General features: G+C 36.7%; 1 protein-coding gene across 3 annotated transcripts in view; it reads left to right on the top strand.

Moving 5' to 3' along the window:
- The window catches only part of LOC136843208 (uncharacterized), a 57,057-nt gene that overhangs the window by 8,246 nt on the left and 22,313 nt on the right, over positions 1 to 26,498 (top strand). Inside the window, exon 1 of one of the 3 annotated variants that reach the window (XM_067111292.1) lies at positions 23,535 to 23,682. The exons of 1 other annotated variant lie outside the window; for it this stretch is intronic. The gene's annotated coding sequence lies outside the window, so the exon portion shown is untranslated. Of the gene's footprint in view, positions 1 to 23,534; positions 23,683 to 26,034 lie in introns of those variants that run through there. One more of the 3 variants, XM_067111294.1, reaches the window with a different exon arrangement.

Here is a 26,498-nt window from a genome sequence, read left to right as displayed (position 1 = left end):
CTCGCTGCTGGGAGAAAGGGAGCTGGGGATTTGGCACGATACATATACACATGTGCTACCGGGGTCTAAGAGATGTCAGGCAGGGCAGCCGATCGAGGCTACGGCCTACCCCTCGGAAATAATATATTTTCATATACGTTATCCGAATGGGAATTTTTTAGTTGATAATTACTTCGTCGTATCGTGGGCACGATACGATGAACTTATTATGAACTAAAAAATTCCCCTTCGGGTAACATATATGAAAATATATTATTTCCGAGGTAGAGTGAATTGGATGTTAAAGGACATTTGTAGCTTAATACTTATTTATATATATATATATATATATATATATATATATATATATATATATATATATATATATATATATGTATTATATATATATATATATATAATATAATGTACATCGTCACATTAATGCGTCATTGCTGTAGTGTGCAGGTGTATACGAGAAAGAGATATGAAATTCCAACCAAACTGTGTGAGAGAGAGAGATAGAGAGACAGAGAGAGAAGGAGAGAGAGAGAGACCTCTTTATATCCAAGTTTCTGTCCCTTTATTTTTCTCTACTCTTTTTTTTTTTTTTTCCTCTCTCACCGGAGTCCAGATAACCGTCGAGCTGTCATCGTTTTAGGCTTAAAATCAAAGGATGTTCCCTATACTTTTTCGGCCATCTTTATCTTTTTCTTTCGATCTTTTTCAAGAATTCCAGAAAAAGTATGGAATGAAGAACCATTTTTAGGATCTCTTTTTATCTTCTGGGTGCAAGTAAAGACTGAAATGTCAGGGCGTGATTTCAAAGAGTGGGCGACGTGTCAATAAGCGTATTACTTTCGTAGAACCGAACCTCTTTTTATGAATGCATCTGTCCAGCACTAAATTATTCAGCTTTTCTCTTCCTTTCCAAAATGTAAATTACGTTTTGTCTCCTTATTCCATAAAAAGTAACGTAGCTGAAAGGTTGTTTTGGAATTAGTGAAACGCATAACCTGCCTGGACGGTTGCCAGACAACAGTGATTGCTAAAAAAAAAAAAAAAACGAAAAACCGTTCGTGCGTTACTGTCAACCGTTTTGACAGGAAGTGTTAGTCGTGAATCAGATTAATGGGATATTTCTTGTAGGCTCCAGAGAGTACAGGTACTGACAGATATCGATTGTTCTATGGATATAATCCTCCTAATAATACAAAAGTACACATGAGAAGATATCCAATAGTGTACTGTGTAATTTATTATTTTGGCCTTTAAAGTGCAGATCGAACACCACAAGTAAAAAGACCCTATTTCTTTGCTATATGAAGACCATCGGCATGTACTCAACAGTACCTCTGTGCAGTCCAGGTGGGATGAACAAAAATAATCCAGAGCTCAGCAACAAGGAAGAGGCAGACTTGCCATTTGGAAAAAAACCGTCATAGGCAACTATGACAACTGCAGGTATGGCGAGAGCTCCAAAATTCGTCGGTAGCTAGAGAGAAACGGTCCCAGAGTCGACCAGTTTAACAGTTTGTTGATTTCCACGAAACATACGGCAAGAGATGGACAGACCATTTTGACACGGAAGCCTATATAAAAGAGGGAATCTGTTCTTGCTTTGGAAAACGACTGAACTATTGGATAAAGTGATCTCTACAAAATGATCCTTAAGTTTTCGTATTACCCAAAATAGTATCAGTATCAAAGAACTGGGTATGAGAGGCGACCGATAAATAGGTAAAAGCTCTATTTAGGCACTTTACTACTTAACAAAATCTCCATTCGTATATCTTTTCGGGATCAGAGTTAACAGACAAAAACAAAGCAACAGAGGAGGGATTGCAGGAGGTGCAGGAAGAGATGTGGAGCGTTGAACAATTACTAAAATAAACTTGGAAAGGTCATTGATGAAGAGGTGAAAAAGGGTAGATGAAAGAATGGAATATTAAAAAAAAAAAACACTAGAAACAGAAATGGGAGCTGATATTGCGTTAACAACAACAGAAATAGAGCCATTACTCGAAAAGCTGCAAATAAGTTTACAAACGGAGAGAGGGAAGCAACAGTCAGGAAACTTGGTTTGCAGAGTCTTACGTTATACACTGTCGCATCCCTCGGAGATGTCGAGAGCGAGAACGGGAGGATGACCAAACATTAATAGCGCCGGAAAGATTTCCTGTGGATGTTGCGAGCGATGTGGGAGAAGATTGTTCGGTTCAAGATGTCAGGGAGCTTTGAGAGTTGAGCAAAGTGTAAAGGTTAAAGCGACAAGGCTTTTCCTTGAAGGCAAACCGGTAGTAATTTACAAAAGACGGCTGTACTTGATTGAATTGATTTTATTGAGATTTAGGCTGTAAAGCCAAAACACTAGGACGCTTTCGGCCACTCAGAGTTTATTAAGTCAGTGAAAAGAGCGAGATCCAGGGAATAAAGGAGATTAAGTGCAGGTGGAACTGAGACAAAATCCGACACCTGTACTGAGAAGTAATAGTTAGAGACGTTGGAGAGTGAGATTAAAAAAAGGAAGTGGGACTAGAAGTAAAGTAAAAGCTGTGGCAAAAGTGGACGTCAGTCAGAACATATGTTCTGTTTACTATTAAATTGCTGCTTGGTTTTAGACTTCAGGTAAAACTTGGTTTAGAAAGTCACTGTTAAAGGAATGTTCATTAAAGACAACAGCAAAGAACAGTGGCGTTGTTTTGACTGTTTTATCGCAAAAACTAAATAAATTTGGAATTACAGCTTACACTTCAATTCGATACGTTCCCACTAAAGGTCATAACGGTAAAACACGATATAAAATTCGTGTACTCATTATCAAGTTCCCTAGTAGTGGGGTTAGAGCCCTCAGCGCACTTCATGTGGTGCACTGTAGGCACCATATAAGGTTCACTGAAAGCACTAACACCCGTACTGAGGTACTTGGTTTAACAATACACGAATTCTATGTTATGATTCACCTTCATGCCCTTGAGCGAGAATGTCTGGATGTAGTTGAGCAGATAAACCATACAATAGTTCATTTGATGATGCAAGCATGGGGTTCAATATCAGCTAAACTGATATTGAACCCCAAGCTGAGTTTCACAGCAGTGCCCGTCACCAGCATATCCTGGTGGTGAGCGACAGACACTCTTGTCTCTACCTCCAAAGTTTAATTTTAGAGTTCTCCTTCTCTTCTCATACATGAATAATCTTTACTCTGATATTGAGCTTCATCTGCCCAAAGCAACTGGTTTTTTGGTGCCAAAACCTTCCGTTTGGCCCGTTGCTGTCTGCAGAATCACCCCGGCCTCAGGGACAATAGTGTTGACTTGACTGCAAGATCGGTTCTGTAGTGTGCACCCCTCTGGGACATTATATAGACAGAAAGAGCTTATCCTCTTTGCCTTCCCTTCATTAGTAGCTTTTTTAGTAGCAAAGTTGGAAATAAATGGACAGAGATCGGCGTTTTTATGGTTTATGGCTGTTTTTTGGTGTGCTGGTGGCCATCTTGAAAAAAATGGCGGCCATATTGGAATTTTTTATGGCTGGCACTTTTTCTCAAAAAGTGACGTACAGAGTATATTCATACCAAATTTCATGCTGGTATCATCAAATGAACGATTCTGGCCAAAAATCACATTAAGCTGCTCCACTAAAGTGAGAGTGTAAGCTGAAATTCCAGAATTATTTAGATGTGTCGAAAAAATAGACAAAACAACGTCACAGTTGCTTTGTTTATATTGCTGTAGTTGTGGTCATTAACAATCCTTCAACATTGACAATTTTCAAACCAACTTTTACCTAAAATCTAAAACTATGTAACAATTTAATATTAAACCGAACAAATGTCCTGACGTCCATTTTTGCCACTGCTTTAAGCTGCACCTATATGAAATCTCAGTAATTATTTATTTTACTTAGATTTTCCTCATCAAAGAAAAATTAAATTTTAATTAGTATTTGTGATTTCAATAATGAATGCGTCTGGGGAGACTCCCAGTTTAATTATAGAAATTATAATGAAATTATGATAATGAATGATTCAGCGTTTGTGGATGCCCTGCGTACTGTTCAGTATGACTCGTGAGGCACCAGAAAGGATGAGTTTTGTGAGTTAATAAATGTTATCAGGAAGGTTTTATGAACAGACCAAATGCAAACAGTCATAGCGTCATCTTTCAAGTCCTTATCAGACCTTTTAATACCATGTAGCTTCGGTCAGTTTCTTTGTTATGATTTGAAGAAATGTTTCAACATTATCATTGTTATGCATTTCAGACAGAATAAGAGATGAGGGAAGCGCTAAGACCAAAAGTGAGAGAGAGAGAGAGAGAGAGAGAGAGAGAGAGAGAGAGAGAGAGAGAGAGAGAGAGGGGAAGGCTAAAAAATGAAGGTTTGCAGCTGCAGTCTGACAATTCCTTGAGCCGAGGCATCACACAGAGAAAGAGCGAAAAATGTAAAGAAAATCAAAAGAAAAAGGTCGCCTACGCTTCCACCATTCTCTCTCTCTCTCTCTCTCTCTCTCTCTCTCTCTCTCTCTCTCTCTCTCAAAGTTCTGTCAGAATAGGTACAGATGATATCAATAATTGTGTTTGTCATGCAATAAGTGGCGGCTCCTAAATTTGATGTTTTCACCGTGTTATGCTTTCTAGTATAACTTCACCATTCACTTATAAGGCTTTATTTCTCCTTTTCTTTCACTTTTTTGGAGAAGACTAATAGAGATGTATAATGAAATTAGAACACAGAGAGTTAACTCTATTTATCCTGTGCTTCCCTTTTGAGATGAATCAAACCCACCTCTATCGTCTACAAACATGTGAAAAAGAAAAGAAAAATTATTCTTCCCTGACCTAATTGAAAGGCGAATCAAGACAGACAGGTGCGAGGGAAGAGCGAACACCTGTTTCGGCCAGCAGGTGTTTGTAGTTAATTCAAAAGGTTACGTCATACCTCAGCTTCCCTGCCTCTCAGCAACTGAAGGTCAGCGATCAAAAGTAATGTTTCGTTTGAATCCAATCTTGCATCTTATTTCAAGAATTAAAATGCCTTTCCTTCCGCTTACGAACGACGACGCATTTTACGGACTACTGGAATTAGCAGTTCAGAAAAGAACGTGTATATGACTGAAAGTCCCTTGAGTTGCAATGAAAGAAAATGTAGCCGATAAACTCTGCGTCAGTGACCAAAGAGTTATGAGTTGAACAGGGAAACTTTAAACGCTACAAAAAAGAACGTGAAAAAAATCATGCATTTTAGATTATGGTACGTTATTGTTGAAGAGCACTTTCGAAGAAAAACTATACGGAGAGATGCAAAAGGAGAGAGAGACAGAGAGAGAGAGATAGAGTGCATGTGTGTACAGTGACCGACTTAATTTCAGAATCGCATTTGTTAAATATAATGAGATTCTGAGTCGATGCGTTTGTTAATTTTGCTGAACTTTTTTTTTTTTCGTTTTACTGCTTTTCGAGCAGAAAAACGAAAATGCCGTTCAGTTAAATTAATGGCAGCACTGACTGTGACTCTCACTGTATTTTCAAATGAGATTCAGAAATTCAGTCGGTCATTGTACGCTCTCTCTCTCTCTCTCTCTCTCTCTCTCTCTCTCTCTCTCTCTCTCTCTCTCTCTCTCTGTGTGTGTGTGTGTTGCATTACTCCGTATAATTTCTCTTACTCATCCGTATATTTTTTCTTGTTCAGTAACAATAACGCACCATAACCTAAAATAAATATATTTTTTTAACATTTTTTTGCAGCATTTGAAGTTTCCCTCCGTAGCTGAAAACTCTTTGGTCACTGCCGTAGAATTCATCACCTACATTTTCCTTCATTGCGATTCAAACCTTTGTTCGTGAATTGACGCAGTTATCTCGTGAATGGGCAAACGTAAACAAACTAATACGAACTCGTATGTGAGCGTGCATAAGTATGAACTCGTGCTGTGTGTGCATATGCTGATGTTTTCGAATGCAACTGCATTAAACACAAGATAAGCTGTCGAATTGCTCTTAAGCCCTCAGAATGTATAATATATCATTTTCGTCTGCGAAATATTGCGGTTGTCTCTTTTTATATATTTCTACAGGGTCAGAAAGGTTGTCTTGAGTTCAGGTGGTCTTTTGTGATTGATTGTCACCTTGATCCCAAGTTCTTATCTTGTGAACACATTTTTTCCAAAGAGAGTTATTCAAATCATTCGTGTTATTCCCAGTTGTTGAACTGACTTGTGATGTCGTATAATCAACGGTCTAACAATACAGGGAAATGAAAGTAAATTGATAACATGGGTCACCAGTTCATAAAGACCGCGAGAGAATAGATGAAAATAGACAGGTAAATAGGATATTAAGTGACAACGAAACGATCCACCCCATTGTAAAGAAAGGCATTTGTTCTCATCCCCCAAACTTTCATCATATTCATTATGTTTTAGGATCTGAATTACTTGAAAGTTCGCTAAGCTCTCACCTTTCCTCATACCTCAGATTCAGTTCTTTCCTTTTGGGTCACAAGTTTGGTTTCCTGAACGCGGTGTCCAGTGGCGCGGGGTGGGGGTCGGGGCACCTTCTATGCTTTCCCCCACTGACCTTTCGTCAACAGGAGATATTCTTTTCATCGCCCGAGAAAACTCTGAGGTTCGGACATTTTAACAAGGGGCATTCCTGGCTGATCGTCCTCGCTTGTGGCTTTACTCTTTATTCTTGAAAGCTGATTGTTAGTCTTTCATTAAAAGGTTTTAATTCTTTCGTTCCTGTCGATGATTCAGTCATCAATATTTCTTCTCTCCTTTCCAAGCTATTTGCAGTTCGTACTCAGAATCGAAATTCGGTGCTACTTTGGCATGTTATCTACGCGTCACGTAACTCCGAGGTGCTAGTACTAAACACCGTACGGTAAATGTAAAGTAGATGGCCGCGCGAAGATATTGTTTATCAACATATTTTTTCGACCACACAATATAGAAATGGGTGTATGTAGTACTAAAGGAGCTTCTGCCACGTTTAGTACTAGCACCTCGGAGTAGGTGACGCATGGATATCAAGTCACAGTAGCACCCGAATTTCTTTCCTTATCAAGCTATTCGTTGCCGTACTCCGAATCGGAATTCCATCTCGTCATCTCAGCTTGCGAGAATTATCTTCTTGGGAATCACCTTACTCAAGTAAAACACCTCCAGAACTGTTCTTACCATATTTTTCTATCTCTTCTTCTTACTCAGTAAATCGACGAACCTGCTTGATACCAGAGTAATTTATCGTCAGTTCTGTCAACATCTTAAGTGTCCTGGTTACTGCACATTTATCTGGGAAAGATCATAATTTATAGTCGAGCTGAAAATCCTCTGAAAAATTGGGCGTCTCCTTTCGAAAAGGTTGTTTTCTTCATCCTAGTCACTAATGGTAGATGTTATCTTACCCGTCCATTTTTGAGATATCACTCTAATATCTTGTGTACGTTTCCCTTTGTTTCCATTTATTACAGGACTGTTTCTGTTCATCTTCTCAGTAATATTACAATTACCTTTCTCTCTCTCTCTCTCTCTCTCTCTCATCTTTTGTACTTCTCCCTTCGAATCCATTTACTATGGGACTGATTCTGTTCGTCCTATCAACAATTTCACAATGAACTTTCCTATAGATCTCTCTCTCTCTCTCTCTCTCTCTCTCTCTCTCTCTCTCTCTCTCTCTCTCTCTCTCTCTCTCTCTCTCACGGCCTTAGCCTCTCTTTTTGGGAGTTTTTCATTTGGTCACTTTTTCAGTGAGTTTGAGAAGAGTCCCTTTCATCGTCATACGGCCTTGTTGCAAACGTTAGGCCATCGCTTCCCAGATTATCCTCGCTGCAAAGTTTCGGAATTCCTTCCTTTATTCTGCGTTCCTTGATGCTCACAATCACCTGTTACCCGTCCCCACTTCTTGTACTATGTCTATGAGTTCAGGACTAAGGAAGGCAATAATGCTCCTTGCGTGTTCAGGTTCTACGATGGGAAAAAGAAAAATTAATTCATGAATTAAAAAAAATATTAGGCTTTTAGTGACTTGGTTTTATTATCTGGGTGTTGAATAACAGTAAAATAATATGCGGTGGCATTTGAACATCGTTTCATTATAATACGTTTGGGCAGTTATTAGTATTGATATTTAGAAATTTTATCTGAAATTGCTACTTTGTCTGTCTTCATTAAAATAAACTAATCAGATGCTCTTAATTCAGGCCATAAGCTATGCTAATAGACAGCATGTGATAAATAATCTATCTGTCACCTGAATCATCACTTTTTTTTACATTTACATCACTACTCAGCTTCCATGTTTAAAACCGTGCTCATAATCTCACCTACAGCCATCTTCAACTTCTCAAATACTCTTTGTAACAAACTGTTAATCAGATAAATGTACTGACGAGTTGGCGGAGGTTAAATACAGATCAAGGTATTTCTGGAAAAGTACAAAAATCCCACATAGAGATTATTCAAACATATGCTGTAGGCTATATATGAATATGAATGCCAGTATGTTGGTACAGGTATAAACTATGCAACGATTACAAAAATATGTACATGTTACCACATGTTTTCGCATAATGCTCACATACTTATATGCGCCTACCTACAGTCCCAATAATTTTGTCCGTACAGTAGCGCTGACGTTCATTTTATAAAGTTCTGGAGTAGATCATTCAGACTGATTCATAAAAACTTCCTCATAGGTGAGTTTACTAAAGAAGACGTAAGTGAATCAGACAGGCATGAAAACGTGTGCCTAAGGCAGTGCACACGCAAAGTAAAATGTGATATTGCAGGATGTTATGGTACTAACGTCTCAGAACATCTAAAGAGCCTGATGAAGCCATTCATATTCACTTTGATGTACATTTCCCCCCCTCTCAGCTTCTCTTCAGGATGCATAATTTTTTTTTTCTGTTAAAAACAAAATGAAAGACTCTGGGAGTAAACTTGAAACGTGATTAATTTGGACGCGAATGTTGGCTTTCACAATATTAATTATACTTACGTGGGTTCTTTGGACATTCAAGGGGCTGAAGGGGAGTCCATTAGCACTCTTTCTTGCAGTGACGGAGCCTGATTTGAGAGGCCTGCCGTCTCCATTTCTTCATTAATAACAAAATATATATTAAAAAAACGGAGCACAGAAAAAATAAAAAGATCTACAGACCTATTTTCACCAGAACACGGAAATGTTCCCAGTTATTCATTCTTTACCAGCCGCTGGATGACGTAGAGGCCTATTCAAAGAGCGCGGTCATTAAGGACAATTCATCTTGATTTTTCTTTTTCGTCCTTTTTCTTTTACTTTCTTAACTCCCTCATCAGCCAAGAGCAATCGAGAATCTTCCTTTCCGAAGGGTGTTTATGAGACTCAAACAACAACAGAGTATCAGAGATTGGGGAAAGTTGAAAGAATGTGGACCAAAAACAGTAGAATCATTACTGGAACATAAGCCTAGAGTTTTTCCCGAAAGATGCAAGGGAACAGTTTAATGCACAAATGAGACGTAGGCGGTTTAGCAAACACGTAAAACGTACGGCTCTTTACTGTTGACAGAGGCTTGGATATAGGAAAAATTATGACGTTAATACGCGAAAGCCTTCTAAAATAATAAATAAGTATAATCGTGAACAGTGGTTGATTACAATTACTTTTTTAGTGTATGTAAGCCACTTACAGTTTTCCCATTCATTTTCAAACTTCAAACATAATCCATATCCTTCACTCTGTCGTGTGTCATTCTTTCTCAGCCAGAATCGGGTAAATTTTTACTATAGTCAAATAAGAATTTCATAACTCATTTTAGTGATCTGTCCCATTTCGAAACGCAATAATTTCTGTATCAAATCATTGACATATACGCTAATATTCGTTGGATATTTATCAAACTCTACAACATTGCAATGTCAGGAAGATTAAATTGCAATCTCAATTTGAAATTAAGAACTTGATGGCTGTTACTGAACAATACATAAATGTGGGAATTTTGCAGTGTTCATATTGTCTTTGTTTTCCTACCAATATCTCAGATATTCAGTAAACCAAACTTCCAAAACATTTTTTTATTCATAGAGCATGTGTATATGTACTTGTCTTAGATAATGAAAGAAACTTAGAAAGGTAGTATTGAAAATGATTAGTATTATACGCGCACGCACACACACACACACACACACACACACACACACACACACACACACACACACACACACACACATATATATATATATATATATATATATATATATATATGTGTGTGTGTGTGTGTGTGTGTGTGTGTGTGTGTGTGTGTGTGTAGGTATGTTTTTATGTATATAGGTGTATGTGTATACAAAGGCAACAAGTTTAGCTTGGTGGGCAGTAGACAGTCTTATGGAAATGTGTTTGAAAAGGTGCTTGCCTGTTGGTAATGTATGATTTCGAAATAAAAATATTTGTAAGTGTATTTAGGAAAGAAAGCCTAGTGAGGAGGAGCGTCTATTAGATTATGTATTATTGCAAACCTGATGGATGTAATGGTGAAAAAATAAGGGGCTAGAGACTGATCTGATCATTATTAGCCTGAAGCAAAAGTTAAGATAGATGTCAGTTCACCCTAGATAGGAAGTGATGCCAGTGTAGTTGTAAGGGTCACCAAGACGAGTGACTCTGATGAGGTGGAAGTGAGAAGAGCAATTAGGAGAAACTGAATGAAAATTGGTTAGGTTTAAAGGCACAGAAACTGAAGGAGTATACGAAGAGTTTGTAAAATTCTAGGATGACGTATAAAGTCATCATGGAGCACTTTAGGATTTTAGAAGGTGGGTAGAGGGATTAACAAGCTATGGTAAGATGAGGAAATGGGAAGTCACTGAAGGTAAAAAGAGAATATTTGGGGTGCAGTGGCTAGACAGAAGAAATGATTATGTGCAAGAATGCAGGAGGAAAGGTAAAATTGTCCAGAAAGAAAGAGAAAATAATTTCAGTAATAAAGAAAGGCGGAAAATATGTGCAATGACTTCAGGAAAAACTTGAAGTTGTTTTACTATGGGTAAGAGCGTACAGAAAAGTTAATGCACGAATATTTCATAGAATAAAAGATATAAATACCAAGATGCCTGTAGAAGTTATTGCTGAGGAGGGAAGAAGGTCTGCCAAGAGATTTAAAAATGGAATCACAAAAAGAGTTGGTAGGATTACAAGGGAAAAGCTGCAGTACGATGGTGAGAGTTCTATTGAGTGGCTGACCAGTGTGTGTAACGTATATTTGGATGATGGAAAGATTATGGAGGGCACTAAGAAATGCACCGGCTTAACTTTATTCAATATACCAACGAACATTGGTTATACCGTTTTGATTGAAAAATCAGGAAGAAAAGTGAGTTATGGGAGTGAAGAATGTGTGGGTCAAGGGTTTGTCATGAAACAGTTATTAGAGGAATTTTATAGATTTACCATTGTCTAGCGCTAGGACAGCCTCTTTCACCATAAGCCTTTAAGTAAGTATGCAGAATGATAGTACCTTGATCTGAACCTTAAGACTGTCTGTTTTCCCTAGATTCAGTGCTTACCATTCTTCCCAGCGTTTTGGGTACACTCGCTAGGTTGGCACATTTACCATTCGATCTTTCTCTTTAAATTAGTGTTATCAATTTTCATTTCCCCAAAAAATTATTTACATGACAAAATGACATAACTTTGTTTATTCCACCATATCAACCACAAAACTAAATCTGCAGTCACGAGAAAAAGAATATTTTTCTAACCAATTTTGGTCAAATTAGCTGACGGTTTCATCATAACAGATTAATCTGTGAGACTTACAAATCTTCGGAGGAGAGCCATTGCAACTCAGAAACTATGAATGGGCGGACGAATTTCATCTCAGTTTCTCATATTTGAATAACTGACAGGGAATTCCCCTCCAGAGGAAGTCTTGATAACTCCTGTGGCCTCTTAATACTGTAAAGTCTCTCTCTCTCTCTCTCTCTCTCTCTCTCTCTCTCTCTCTCTCTCTCTGTTAAATCCGCTTTTGTTACAAACCAAGGGAACTGCCACGCGCCTAGCTGTGACAAATTTTCTATATCTGTTGGGGGAAAGGTGAATTTTTTATCCATAATGCGATCTGCTCCAGGTCTAAGAAGGACTAGTTGTTATTTAGTCTTAACTGAAAAAGAGTGCCTCATTAAAGTCTTTCGTCGTTCTCTAACAAAATTCCAGATTCTGAGTAGAATTTCTGCTTATTAATGTTATTTTGGTCTCATGAGAACGATTATTCTTCATTCCGTTTTCGTACTTCTGTCAAGTGTTCTTTGGGATTCTCTAAGTTTACACAAATTTCCATTACAGTACCGAAACAGGAATGTTTACTGTATCTTGGAATATTTTGATGTCACTAGTTCTTCAAGAAGGTTTCTTGCTCTCCACCATAAAGGCATACAGTTTGCTCTCTGTCCTATACGTCCATACATTCAAATGTATTTGTTCATATTCGTCTGCATATACGAGTATAATCCCACTTCACACAGATATATAAGTATACATATACACCCATACAGACATACATGGCAAAGCTGATCGCGGATAGTCAAACTCCAAAATAAATGTATTTATTACCACAGGTTGCTCTCTCTCTCTCTCTCTCTCTCTCTCTCTCTCTCTCTCTCTCTCTCTCTGTGTGTGTGTGCTTTCACTTCATTTCTTTGTCGATGCAATAAGCTCATTTGCCTTTCTTTCTGGCTGAATCAACAAAAGACTCCATCCGAAGCATTTGTTTTGGAATCCACCTTCACTCAAGAGTCTGATTCTTTCTAAGGAACCGACGCTTTCCCATGCAAATGAGAAGGCTGATTTTTTCCTCTCTCTCTCTCTCTCTCTCTCTCTATTTCGTTCTTCTTCTCTGGATTTTAAATTTGTTTCGAAACCGACCGTTTCCGTTACAAGTTTTGAAATTGAATGACGTCCCTAACAGGATATTAAACGTGGATGAAATCTAAGCCCTTATATATAAGTAGAGATTAGTGAGGCGTGCTTCCATATGTTTCAGTCTTAGACACGTGGCATCTAAGTTTCCTCTACAGGTAGTTACATCTATATGTCGCTGAATTCACTTTCATGATCCGTTACAACAAATCAGTGAGCTCTAATTGTTTTTAAATTAACTTTATTTATTCGTAGTTTCTAAAAAGTTATATTGGCGTCAATGACCCTGGTAGTCAAGATGTCAGATAACTGCTAATCATTCATTCATCCTTAATTTACTTCAACTGAAATTTTTTCTCTGATCCCCAATCACCAAAGTACAAAGCGTAGAGGACTCCTTTTTTTTCGGTTAGTCAGCCCAAAACACGCTAATGAAAGGTAATATAAAATAGCATGATTAAGTCTTCAGAAAAGACCAAATGTCAAGAATTTTTCTTAACTTTTATTCATTTAAGGATTAAAATGCTGCTGGAGTTGAGTGCTTGTCAAAGAAGAGTAGCAAATTCAACTCTTTAAGCGCTTTCGAAAGCATTGCACAAGCAGCAAGCGCATTGAAGATGTGGCAATAACGTTAGCAGCGATAATAATCTCAACACTAATACTAACCTCTCTCTCTCTCTCTCTCGAATAAGAAGGTATTCAAGATATCATTTGATTCCAGGCCTTGATGACACGTGTCATACCACGAGACCTAGATACAAAAATTAAAGAAAAAAAGAAAACTCTTTCTGTTTGAAGCTGAAACCTCTCGAAAGCAATAGCCTCGAGCCTTTGTTTTCGAGAACCTTGAAGATGAGATGTTGGGCGCGCGTCTCAGCGTGTTAGAAGTGTGTGTAGTTGCGTAAATCAAAGTGATGGAAAGCCGTCATGGTTGAAAGCATCGACATTATTTGTGAAGTGATGTATATCCAGATATCCTGGTGTATTTGGAAGTTTCTGACAAAAGACAGTCATGAATCAAGATGCATAGTGCTTCATGTCCAGAATACGTTAAGAAAACTCTGGAAGAATACTCAATTATATGAGTTTTGCCGCTGGAATACGAATATATTTCCAGTACACAAATCCTTATTGTACTTTTGTAATTGGTTACTTTGAGATGCTTTGTGATGAAAGAAACTCTTGAGGAATACTGAACTATCAGAATTTTGCGGCTGAAATACTAGATTTTCACTACTCAAATTCCAATTGTAATTTTGTAATGAGTTTCTTCAAGATACTTCCTGACTAATCGCTATTTTACAATGTGAGAAATCGGGTAAAAGAAAATCTAGCAGAAAGATCCAGTTCGACCTTAAGCTGTCCCTTCATTGATTAAAATCCTCTTTGTTGATATAAGTGATTTTTTCCTTAGTCGGCTCTATGCATAACTGATTGCAAGGAATATAGAAACAAAAATATAACGAAAAAACGTTCCTCAGGAGAGAGTAATCTTGAAGTTCCAACAATCAAATATTTCCTGATTTTTGAGGGAACTCGTACAGAACGAACTCTTCTCGCTGGCTATGTTTCCATAGAATCTGGGAGAGGAACAAAAAATAAACTCTTCATTAAATAGATAGAAGCTGTAGGTGGTTTTAATTCCGCAGAAGATTGTTTTCCGCAATGGAGTCCTGGGGAGCTGAAAAAAACGTTATTTTCTTTCGCTGGCTTTCAATTTGTACTTCCTGAGTAGCTGGGGAGACTCTGTATCTTTTCATTTTAATTATGTTTGGAGAACTGGAGGCTGTTCCTGTATTTGGCTGCCTTGCGTCGACCGCTGACATTATAACGAATGTTCTCGGACCTTGGACTGTGACATAGCCATGAAACATATTTTCCTATGGACTTGGGTTAAGTTGCTTGCTGAGAGATACATCTGGGTACATCCTTCCTTGAAATTTTTCTCTGTTTATTTATTTGTTCATAAAAATATGTAAATATATGTATATATACGTATATATTTATATATTGTATATACAGGTATATGCATATATAAATTTATATATGTATATGTGTGTATATATACATATACAGTATAAGTATTATAAAGATTTTATCAGATTTAGTTCTAAACGTCTGAACAAATTTTGTGGTTACCTTCGCAAAACGTACGGAATGTTTCATACCCAATTTGAAGGCTAACTGAATGTGTATTTATGCAAACATCTTCCCATATACAGTCACTCGAATTAAGACTTGTATACATTCGCGTTCATGAGGGACCAAATGCCAAGTGATGAAATAAGAACACATTTGGAACTATCAGCAAAAGACATTCAAATATGCAAAATCCAGAGTTCAGATTAGCGTAGAGGTCAATCCCCTTCAAAGGTCAAGGGACTTTTTAACCACAGTTTAAAGAGGCATCTCTGTTATATGAAACACTATGACTTGCGTATACATGGATTTCTTCTCTGTGTGTAACATCATGGAACTCCGAACTTTCGCTGGCTGGGTTTGTGTTCATCAGTGTTTTTCTTGGCCTAGTCTGTTTATAGTTATTATGCATACTATGATACCGGGTTTGGCGTTATTTTGAACAATTATACTTGTACGTTGACGAAGTTATCGAATAATGTTAAAAAAACAACAAAGGCAAACAATGAAAATGATGGCTTAGACGACAGAAAACAATCATTTCTATCATTTGTCGTCAAAATAAGTGTTAACAGGGTTATACGGCTTTTTACACTATCACACTAAGATTAATTTCCTTTCCAATGCCATATAGTTTATTATTATTTATTTCAGCCATTATGTCGTATAGCAAACGGTGGCATTCTGGGTGGAACTACTTACTCCGCATCTATTTTTTCCATCTGATTCTTGATATCAGCACAGACACCATACTATCTTTGAGATTCGCTCAATATGCACAACAACAAATACAAATAAATAGCGGTGTTCGTTCTATATAGTTTGAATGTGATGTTTCACATCCAAATCAGATATTCGATGCCAGAACACGTACGAAAGTTATACGCAAGTTACCCTGTAGAGGACGAAAAGTTTTGCAAGCGATCCCACTAGTGAATATCTCCTCCTCCTCCTCCTCCTCCTCCTCCTCCTCCACTCATTCTGCTTTCATTTCATGTATTTTTCGTTGAGGCAGTGCGTTCATTTGCCTTCTATTGTTGGCTGAAACAACAGGAGATTTCGTCGGAAGCATTTCCTTTGACTTGAGCTTCATTGAAGCCCCTGATACTTCATTAAGGGAAGCTTTCCTATGCAGATGAGAAGCCTGATCACCAGATCCTTTCTTTGCACTTTGTTCTCCTTTTTCTCGAGGCTTTCGGCCTTTTGTGCTATCCGTCTTTGGGCTCCCGTGGACGAGAGAGAACATTGGCCAATAACGGTGCTACAAAACAAGTGTCAAAATTAATCTTCCGCTTTTCTGGAGAACGTGGCTTTGCTAATTTCCGGACACGACCTTTTATGAATGATTTTAATAAAATTATAAACTATTTGTTCACATTTTCAAATGACTAACATGAATAGATGAACTGAGTCTTTTCATGACTATTCCAATAAACAAAACTAATTATCGGCCAGCAGTATCCATTTCCTGTCATAATCTAATCACGATTCAGCTTTCTCTCATTCTGAATATCTTTATTTCATCAGTCAACTTACCAAGCTACAAAACCCGCTTTAACCGGAAACAAGATGGTGATGGTTATATCACTGATTCCGAAGTAAGCATTGCCTTTTCATTCCCTGAGCAAAATCTAAATGTAAATGTCCCATTTTGTATGGGTAGTAATCTTATGGCAGTTATTAGGGAATAATTTATGATGAAAGGTATCTTGATACTTTTACTCGATCGAATAATGATCAGAATTTAAAACTACAACCAAAGCGCTAAAAATGGTGGCTTGGAGTTGGCAGAAAACAAACAGGGACATACAATTTATATAACAAACGAGACTACGTTTATCTGCCTTTGCATCATAAAGCATATTGACGTCATTTATCACGGGAAAGGCTCTGGTTGGAATCGCCCACGCCGCGTCTGTTTTCCCCAGCTGATTCTTGTTATCAGTATAGACACTACGCTTTTTGAGACTCACTCAATACCTACAAAAACAAACATAAATGGAAACGTTTAAATAAATGTTCTCGTTTGATGTCGTTTAAATTTGACGTTTCACGTCAAAATCAGAGACACTGACTTAAGTAAGTATTGCGAAAGTTACCCTGTCGAGGACGAACAGTTGTGCAAGCGATCCCACGAGCGAGCATCTGTCCTCCTCCTCCACTCATTCTGCTTTCATTTCATGTATTTTTCGTTGAGGCAGTGCGTTCATTTGCCTTCTATTGTTGGCTGAAACAACAAGAGATTTTGTCGGAAGCATTTCCTTTGACTTGAGCTTCATTGAAGCCCCTGATACTTCATTAAGGGAAGCTTTCCTATGCAAATGAGAAGCCTGATCACCAGACCCTTTCTCTGCACTTTGTTCTCCTTTTCTCGAGGCTTTCGGACTTTTTGGGGGATCGGTCTTTTGTGCTGTCGTGGACGAGAGAGAACAGTGTCCAATTAGAGTGCTACAAAACGGGTGTGAAAATTAATATTCAGTACTTCTAGAGGAAATGGATTTGCTCATTTACCCTGCACATCTTTCTGTGAATCACTTCAGTAAAGTTAAATCGTTTTCGTGCCTGTACTAATAAACAAAACTAATTATTAGTCATCAGCAATCGTAAAAACAAGTAAAAAATGCGCCGAAGCAATCGAGTTTTCTGTACAGCGTATAATGCTGTATAAAGCTATCAGCTACCACCGGGCCAACTTTCATTTGCCCCCTCAGATGCGGTCAAATGAAGGTGCGTCCCACGCCTCTGGACAGTGCTGCCAGACGCAAGATCCACGGCTACCCTTAACCTTAAACAAAATAAAAACTGCTGAGGCTAGAGGGTTGCAATGTGATATGTTTGATGACTGGAGGGTGGATGATCAACTTAGCAATTTGCAGCCCTCTAGCCTCAGTAGTTTTTAAGATATGGGGGCGAACGGACAGAAAAGCAGTCACAATAGTTTTCTTTTACAGAAAACCAAAAAAGCGGCTTCAAAGAAAAGTGCGCCACATCTTCCCTGCTTCCCTTTAGCGTCGTAATCCCTTTATATTTCAACTTTTGCCTATTATGAATATTTCACCGGTAAACTGACCAAGGCTTGAAGCCGACAGAATGGTGGTGCTGTTTACATTATGGATTCCGATGTGAACATTGCCTTTGTGCTCTCTGAGCAAAAACCTCTTTACTAACTCTAAATGTCCTATTTTATCGGGGAAAAAATTTTATTATAATTATTAGGGAGTAGTTCTTGAAGACATTTGTCAATTTTCGTAGTACTAAAACAGAGAGAGAGAGAGAGAAAGAGAAGCTTCCCGAAAACAAATTTTGCAAGGGGACTGTCACTGTGTTTGAGGAGGAAGAACCGGTAACATGAACACACTAATTCGAACCTCTTAAACAATTAACTTAAAGAGGAAAGCCCGTTCGATCCAATGCAGTTTCCTTTTATACCTGAATGCTTATTCTTTAAACGTCTGTCGAAGGCCCTCCTGGTTTGCGTATTCTTTGATTCGATCCTGCTGAGGAAAGTGAAATGATTTGCCCTGTAGCTGAGTTCAAGATACATGTTATGGTAGTGACTGCAGATAATCACAAATTTCCGTTAATCAAATAAAACATATCTTTTTTTGCAACTGGTGGCTACAGCAAGTCAAGTTTAGCATCGGTTGGATAAGGACGTTTAGCCCTTCGTATCCAATATGTTATGAGTTGCCACCAGTGATTATTAATAATATAAAAGTAATAATAATGTCAGGAGAAATAAAACTACTTTAACAGAACATGTCTGCATGACCTTGGGAAGCCTAACATACCAGCTACTCGCTGATGCAAGGAATGTTATCAGACGCAAAGAGAAGACAATACAAATTGAATGCCGTAGAAACATTCATTATATTCAGCGCTGCAGCCCACAAAGAAGATCTTTTCCATAATGATAATAATAATGTCAGGAGAAATAAAACCACTTTAACAGAACATGTCTGCATAACCTTGGGAAGCCTAATATACATACCAGCTACTCGCTGATGAAAGGAAGGTTATAAGACGCATAGAGAAGACCATATAAATTGAATGCCGTAGAAACAGCCTTTACATACAACGCTACTGCCCCTCAAAGAAGATCTCTTCAATAATAATAATAATAATAATAATAATGAAAAGTATGGCAATATCAGTTGAACTGATTTAATACAAGGTCTTTTTAATTCTAATAATAATAATAATAATGAAAAGAATGGCAGCATCAGTTGAACTGATTTAATACAATGTCTTTTCAGTTCTTCTTACTATTCTCAGTCAATAACCTAGATGTTGCGCATCAGTTTTAGTAGACATAATCCGTCGACCTTACTGCTCTCTCTTAGCAGATATTAGCCTTGAAGATAAGAGTCACAAGAAGAATTAAAAAGACCTTGTACAAAATCAGTTCAGCTGGTGCTGCCATTATTTTCATTAACAGCAGTAATAACATTGCGATGAAAATGTTGATTGAAAAATAATCACAAGAGAAACAATCTCTCCTGAATCGTCAGACGACCGCGTTAAGGAGAGATTTTCAACCATCCCTGTCGAAGCACCTACAAGAGAAAACTTCCACTTTACATCCACCTGTCTTATGCCTTCAGCTTTGGCTGACACGTGCCTGCCTTGCCAGGAACCTGCCGGAAATAAAATCTCGCCTTTTCTTCCTTTCCCGAAGCCGCGAGTCCTCTCGAAAAATCAGAGAGAGAACCCGGAGCCTTTGTTTTGCCAGACACTCGGAGATGAGATGTTGCCACGTGTCTCCGCTTGATGCAAATTCAAGCAACTGCTATTGCATATCCCCAGGTGCGGGCACCATCGTTTTACCTGTGATGGGGTGTACAGTACATCCGAAGTCTTCCAGTGATGGGATGTTCTTGATGACGATCTGCAATCAATCGTAGCTTCCAGCGTCTTATGAAGACGGTGTCCTCTAAGGAAGAGTCGTTTACATTAATTAAGATAGTTCTGCTTCTTGAAAGAAATGCACTCGTATATTTCAAAATTAATTTGTAAAGTTTTTATGAACATTTCGAAATTAATTTATAATGTTTTTATGAACCTTACACTTGTATATTTCGAAATTAATTTGTAATGATTTTGTGGAAATTACACTGGTATATTTAGAAATTAATTTGTGTAATTTTTTATGAACATTAAATTCATATATTTAGAAATTAATTTGTAATGTTTTTATGAACGCTACACGTATCTTTCGAAATCCATTTTTGTTATGTTTTTATGGGCATACAGAAATGTGTGTATTTTTCGTATAAATTCACTCATTTTCAGTTTGTTTTATATTTTGTTCTGTGGAACGTCGGTGTGATACTGATTAATTAAAAGAGAGACAATTAAGTAGATAAATTGCATGATTTAACAAGGTCCTTATTCCCGTTACATCCTTTTATTAGTCAGAACGTTTCAGGTAGATTTCAGTTTTACGAGATGATTCAGCTCAGCTGAAATGTATTTCTTGTTAATTAAAATTTTTTAAATACTCTTATCTTTAGAACCTCTCTCTCTCTCTCTCTCTCTCTCTCTCTCTCTCTCTCTCTCTCTCTCTCTCTCTCTCTCTCTCTCTCGTAATTATTCCAGTTTTCCCCTTGCCGGTTTTGACACATAAACAGCTACAGAAAACGTGGAAGAATAACTTTCCTAAAAAAATTATGATAATGAAGAAAAAAGTTCCTCTCCAAATAAGACACGCTGTAGGGTCTTTTGTACGTTATTGTTCAGGGTGACTTGGAATGGAAAACTTCTTCTTTCTTGTGTAAAAGAAGAAACAGCACATGTTTTTCACTTCTCGGTGATTTTGAATTCTCAGACGGATTCACAGAAAACGGAAGGACAATAGATGTGTCAATATTTGTAATATATTTTCTTTTGCGGGCTGCTGTAGAGCATGAGCCCGTGCCAGCACGAGGGTGGCTAAGTCTAAGTATACCTTAGTTTTACCAGACCACTGAGCTGATTAACAGTAGGGCTTCGAAGGATTAGAGAACTAAGAATTGGTTACTTTTACAGAGTATCCGGAAGTTTCGAGAAATGAAAGTCTCTAACTCTTCATCAGCCTGTTTGAACGCCCATCGAAGAGGTCAGCTCAACTGAGCCAAGGGAGAGATTTTATTGACACATTCAGTTTGTCTTTGAGTTCCGGAATCAAATGGAAAAATTGAATGAGCTTTTAACATACTGTTTGTCAGTTACATCAGGAAATTATTGGACGAGACCCATTTAACGCGTATACACACAGATGCTTATTTGCACGGGTAGTATTCTTTATATAAGCGTTGGTTTGTTGGCTTTCATTCGCCAATAAAGCAGATTAATGAGACAGACTGGCAGATTTCAATCCCACTAACAGCAAACTTAAAAAGAGGCTGTCTGTTCGTGCGTCGGCAGGATATCTCAAAGAGTGGCTGAATTAAAATTCATGAAACTTGAATGATATTGAAAAGTTTTAACATTTAACCTTCAATATTTAAGGTCACAGAGCTTGGCCTAAAAAGTCAATGGTCAAAGTCGCAGTTATGAACAGACTTTATTTCAATTTCCTATTCAAAATAAGAGCAAACTGGAACTAGCGAACTTAAATCCGTTTGCAGATACTTCAGAGCACACAAATTTCAAATTTGAATGCTAGGAGCTTTGTGTGGCTTGACGGACGTGTTCTCTCTATTCTGTGATCTGGATTTAACTCTCCTATCACGTCAAATAAAAGTCTGACGCTGTTACAGAATTAAAAGACGAATGTGGTTCGTTATACGCATCAGAAAGTCACGTACTATATTGTTTTTCTGTCGATGAGTAGTACCTGAGGCATTTTAATAGTCTTCAAGTCCTTGCCATGTCACCTTGAATCCGAATTCAAATGCAGTATGGATATGATATTAGCCTCACAACGCTATAAATAGTTGTTGACTGTAAGTTAAATTAACTTTATATATCTTAGGCGTTCTTGTGAAAGTTTATTCTTTATGTACTTGTGTGTTAACTATAGAGGGCTGCATAAAGCAACTTGCAAGAGAGAAAACTTTTGCTGCAGGTAAATAGAACCTAGGAACGTCATATTGCCTCATATTTATGATAGAGGTTCCCCCTTTGTGACTGAATATTCTCATGCTGTACAGTTTTGGGTAAAGTGACAAATAATAGAACGTGGAGCCTACTAAATTACATTTATTCCCGAATACTGATATGCGTTTTTGCTTGTGATATGATATATGATATTTATACATATACATACATATATATATATATATATATATATATCATATCATATCATATCATATAAGTAAAAACGCATATCAGTATTAGGGAATAAATGTAATTTAAAACGCTCGAAGTAAGTTCTATTATTTATCAATTTACCAAAAGTGTACAGCAGGTGCATATTCAGTCACAAGGGGAACCTCTTTCATAAATCTGAGGCAATATGACGTTCCTAGGTTCTATTTATCTGCAGCAAGAGTTATATTTTCTCTTCAGTTTATATTCACAAAATAAAATATGATTATAGCATTTTATAATATATATATATATATATATATATATATATATATATATATATATATATATATATATATATGTGTGTGTGGGTGGGTATGCGTACTTATCTATATATACTCATATACATATATATATATATATATATATATATATATATATATATATATATATATATATATATATATATATATATATATATATATATGGATGTTTGGGTATGTACTTACACATATATATACGTGTCTTGAGAATGTATATATATATATATATATATATATATATATATATATATATATATATATATATATATATATATATATATATATATATATATATATATATATATATATTATAAAAACTCTGTCTTGAGAAATCATGTTTTATGTGAATATAAACCAAAGAGAAAATAAAAATGTTTGTTCTAAAAAAAATTTCATGTTTTAGTCACACAAACTTCGGGAATACAAACAAAGTTGATATTGTATATATATACTGTATACACATATATATATATTATATAAATACAAACATAGTTGATATTATATATATATATATATATATATATATATATATATATATATATATATATATATATATATATATAAATGTATATGTATGTATATACATACATAAAATATCAAGTTTGTTCGTGTTGCCAAAGTTTGCGTGGTAAAACATGAAATTGTTTTCTTTAAAACAAGCATTTTTATTTACTCTTCAGTTTATATTCACATAACAAAATATGAGTATAGCATTTTTATAATCTCTAAAAATTCTACCTCTGATTGGTGATTAAAATTAGCATATATAATATGTAATAGTAACAACAAAACAAGAGACGATACCGTTATTATTCGATTCTGTTCAGTATAATCAGCTATCAAGCCGTAACTAAGGACTCTTTCCTAAGTAGCACAGATTCAAAAAAAGAGTGAAAACTAAAGTTTACACTAAGTTTCAAGTACTGTACTATTATTAAGTTCAAGCTGGCGCTCTGTACCGGGGATACAAAAGACATCACAAGTGTAATACACAACAGGTGTTCACAGCTACCACAGATGCGAAGTAAGACATCTGTATTCGACAATATCTATCTGTTTCGTTTAGTAGTGGAATTACCGAAGTGTGGTTCATCTTCTTCTCTTCGTAACCCAAGGTAGGATGTCATTTCCAGAGAAAATGGGCCTTACTTTTATTTTAAGGGATGACATATAATTCTACGCACGCGTTCTCAATACGTTTAGTATTTTGCATCAAACAACAGAACTTTAGGCCTATATAACTTGGACTCATATAGTTCGACAAATGGTTGCGGCAGTTTTATGGAAAGTTTGAACAAATGGTTCGGGTCGTTTCGCATGTAAGCAGTTTACGTGCAAAACGGCTCCGTGTTTAGCACCACTTGGGGATACGTAAACATGAAATAATAAGGTAAATACCATAAACATAACGGTAAATACCATAAACGTAAAATTGTTTTGGATGTTTAATGAATGGACCGATAACAGGCTACCTAACACGACCCGAAAAGGTTTAATGAATGGCGTATCTCAAGACAAATTTTGACCTTAAAGCAAATCATGCGTTTAGTTACTTTTGTGTAAAGGTCAGATGGCAATTTAAGCGAACACCTCACCTGAAATAGACATCAGTGGACGCTAGAAATACAACTCAAGAAATTAAATGAATAGAGAATAAAAGCCCCAAAGGGAAGTGTAAGGAAAGATGGGAATGATGCTCTAAGTGATGTGATGTAGTTTCTCTTATCCTGGCTTCTATTGCCACGATACGACCAAACCAGCTACAAAACAGGAAAGGACTTGGTCTATACTGCTGTCTGTTGTTGATTTGTTCGTTCTGCTTTGAATTATATTTCAGTTATACATTCCATTTACTTCTGAAACTGAAGGAAAAGGGTGAAAACAAATACAAGTTGAATTTGAAAAGTTAAAGGTATTCGAGAGAAATATTTCATTACACCGTCGGTGTAATGAAATATGTTATTTAGAATCCGTACCACAAAATCTAATATGAAATCAAAAGGAAAAAGAGTTTCGAGATAAAAAGCAAATCACATAAATTAATGTGTTATCTCTGCAGACGTTAAAAAGACAATATTCACTAAAAGATGACGAGTAAAGGGGTCCAGTACAAAGAGAAGCTAAAACGTAAAATAAAAGAACTGGAAATAAGAAAGTCAGTTGGCATAATGAAATCAGTGAACGAATCCATTCTCATTAAAGAAAACGTTCTTGTAAAAATTGCAATTTTTAAGGTTGAATTTATTTCCATCAGTGACGAGAAAAAGAATCGGATGAGACGGAAAAAAAAGTAAATAAGTGCGGGAGCTTTTCATTAAGAACCAGCAAATGATAGTGTTTATTGATTAAAAAAATTATGATATTTTACGAGCGCCTCTTTATAAAAAAAAAAAAAAAAAGTAAACGGGTATGGAACTGGTTGTAGAGCCAAGGAAGAATTTGAAGACAGACAACTCATGTCCTCTTTAGTGCTTTCTATGTATATAACAATCACACCTAGGTTTTTTTGTGTCAAGTGTTAAAACTTATATTCAGCTCTTATCTCAGCATCCAGTTATTCAGTTATTTGACAAAGTTTAATAAACTTCCTGTGGATCTGGCCTGATAAACACAAATATAAGTTCGCGTTACACTAAACTGATCTTGGCTCAGTTTAAGAATAAGATCAGGATTATTCTGAAAATTACATTTTTTATCATTTTAACACTATTGCATTAGGATTGCGTCCAACATTAGGTCCAGATCATTTCCACGAGCATATCAGTACAAATTTCATGATGAAATTTGAATCAGTTCCAGACTAAAACAGAGTAATTCAAAACTAAATCATTTATAACATGAAGTCTGCAATGTAAACAGTAAACCGCAATACCATTTATCCTTTGGTGTTTTTGCTCAAGGTGAGAGAGAGAGACCGTATGCAACGAAACTACAATGCAATAACTTTCAAAGCAAGCGTCCTCAGAACAGCATGTCCATATGCGAAAGAGAGAAAACGGAGAAGAAATAAATTATTATAGTTACATAATTATCAAATAAACAGATGAAGAGATATATACATACATACATAAACAAATGAATAGTTAAACATACATACAAAATGTAGATAGATTAGTTGAAGCGACAAGAAATGTTTAAAAGGCGACGACAGTGCCATGTAATTTCGTGTATTGCATACATCGGGGTACAAGGACTTCGTGTTCCTGAGGATGCATATAATACGCAAAAATGCTTTGCATTCTGTCGTGTCTTATTAAGTAATACAAGCCAAAAATTAAACAGTGATGCCGTTTCCAAACTTACGAGCAAGAAGACTGCTCTGCAGCTAGCAGTAAAAAGGATAAAAGACTTCTGGTACGTGTCAGTGAGGCAAAGTGACACCTCCACCGAACGTGGATCCTGAAGCTCTTCATAACGAGTCGCACACACTTTTCTTTGGGTCCCGGCATGAGAGCATCGTCGGGAATTCGTAGATGAAACAGCTTTTATAACATGGCTAAACAGAAAACAGTCTGCTGATAATCCAGATAATTATTACCAAAAGTTTTTCCTTTGGACAAGAATGCTCGATTTGGCTGGTAACTCGCTGACATCGAGATAGGAAAGCAATGATCCAATAATGGTCGAACGAAAGATCTGAGACCTGTGAGACTAATACAGAAAGAAAGCCTTACGGACAATATACGGTTGGCTTGCAGCATTAGATAATATATTTTTTGAGTGCTGTGAAAAAGAAAATTCAAGTCGAAGATAACAGGAGGAATTCATAACCATTAATTACTGCGTTGTCTACGCAAATACAGTGAATCACTAACTTGCAGTATGGTGAGAGATCCGTCATCAAAAAGTCCTAATTTTTATGGAGTTCATCATTTACTAATTCTTTTCAGATCCAACATTACGACTAAAAACTATTCCAGTGTGTGTTTTC

This window comes from Macrobrachium rosenbergii, chromosome 11, assembly GCF_040412425.1.
Source record: "Macrobrachium rosenbergii isolate ZJJX-2024 chromosome 11, ASM4041242v1, whole genome shotgun sequence".
NCBI classification, from domain to species: domain Eukaryota; kingdom Metazoa; phylum Arthropoda; class Malacostraca; order Decapoda; family Palaemonidae; genus Macrobrachium; species Macrobrachium rosenbergii.
This window is presented reverse-complemented; position numbering and strand designations above follow the sequence as displayed.